This window comes from Montipora capricornis, chromosome 3, assembly GCF_036669925.1.
Source record: "Montipora capricornis isolate CH-2021 chromosome 3, ASM3666992v2, whole genome shotgun sequence".
Taxonomy (NCBI): domain Eukaryota; kingdom Metazoa; phylum Cnidaria; class Anthozoa; order Scleractinia; family Acroporidae; genus Montipora; species Montipora capricornis.
In genome coordinates this window covers 74,553,669-74,555,349 of record NC_090885.1, presented here as the reverse complement: position 1 = coordinate 74,555,349, position 1,681 = coordinate 74,553,669, and the positions used below count along the sequence as shown (strand labels likewise).

At 44.3% G+C, this 1,681-nt stretch overlaps 1 pseudogene; it reads right to left on the bottom strand.

Annotated features, from left to right (window-relative positions):
- Window positions 1–485: 485 nt before the first annotated feature.
- Window positions 486–1,478, bottom strand: LOC138040801 (homeobox protein EMX1-like; annotated as a pseudogene).
- Between the last annotated feature and the right edge of the window lie 203 nt (window positions 1,479–1,681).

Sequence of the window (1,681 nt, the reverse complement as noted above, 5' to 3'; positions counted from 1 at the left end):
ATTCAAGTCTTTTTCCGTGCTAATTCCATACCTACTACCTTTCACCAGTACAAAGGAATGTAGCCTTTTATCTCTCTTATTAGGACAGTTTTTCTTTGCAAATTAGTAGGGCACGAACTCCCTCACGCAAGCTCATGACCCGACTTGTTTTCTACAAACATGAACCCAAACTAACCGTTTTCAAACTGAGAAAAGACTGCTCAGCTAACAGCAAAGTAAGTGAATTTTAAAAGGTAACCGATCGATTTTTTCCGAAATTTTGCACGTTTAGCTCAACAAAGACTCTCGTGGTCGTGTCCGATAGAAGCTTTTAATGATCAGCGACAGAAGGCGTAAGAACGAGATGTCGAAGTTCACTTTCTGAACGGTTCAGAAGCCGAGCAAGTAGGGTCTTCGAGAATGGAGCGATGCATAGTGTGGATGCCACCAGCGTATAGTACTAGCTGTTCCATCGCGATCGAAAAGGCTGAACAAAAAATTGTGATCTATATACAAGCACACATACGGACGTGGTCGTTGTCTTCCTGCACACTCTTGGCCAGGGCGCAGTACTGTGACATTCGGCCATGTTTAGTATGTAATGCCCGGCACCCTACCTTTTCGTAGAGCTGTGATGAAGCTTTTTCCTCGGCGTGTTGGGCGCTTCCATTTTTGTTCTTCGGTTTTGAAACCAAACTTGGATTTGTTAGGCGCGGGTAGATTCAGGAAGGATGCAATTTGTTTTCGCTCGTTTTCCAGACGAGGTAACCCGGTTCTGCCCGAAAGCATTTTCCAAATGTAAAAGCTGGGGGGGAGTGAATGCCGTTCGTATCCTCTTGGGCCGGCGACACGGCACACAACCTGAAGAGAGAGTGAAAACACCCGAAAGATCTTCATTGAGACAAGCTTTTTTAACGCACTGAGGAATGAGATGTCCCAAATTGTCTTTTTTTTTTATGAAATTGAATGGGTCCTTTTGGCAAGGGGAAAGTGATGATCTAGACAAACAATGACTGAACTTCAAGCAAAATACAAGTGCAGGAATATATAACTCGTTGTAGAACAGCCCATGTGAGTTTCGAAACATTTCCTTAACTTCATGGGGTCGCAGAATGACTGAGGTTTATTGCTATTGAAGTAGTTTTCGGGCGGATGGATAAGGAAAGCTAAGGAATTCAGTTGAAGTGTAATAGAAAAGTCAATAGATCTAGATCTTACCACTGAGGTGAGCGTGCCAGCAGTGTAGCTGCAGTTTAAGTCGTGCACATATTCGATGACTCGAGGCGCACGGGGATAGAAGGAGAACGACGAACCAGAGGGATAATCCGGAGAAGCTAGGGCAAGGGATGCGAATCGAACCTGACAGCCATGGGGTAGTGTCAGTTTGCGACTGGTAGCTTGCATAGCTGTTTGTGTTCGCTGGTCGAGGGCTGAAGTGCGGAGTTAGTTCTGTACATGGAATTGATAAATGACTACTGAGATCCCTCATAAGCGTGCATTTTCGAGCCAGAAATAGCTGTCGATCTGTAGGGCTGTGGTCACTGCCTGATGCGCTCTTCGGCGGCGTCTACGTCAAAGACTGGCTGCTTCGTGCAAGCAATCCAATTTATAATATCTTACAATTTAATTATTATTACTACAATACATTGTTCCCATTTTCATTCATTGGACTTGAGAACTAGATTAAAGTGTACTCACTGAA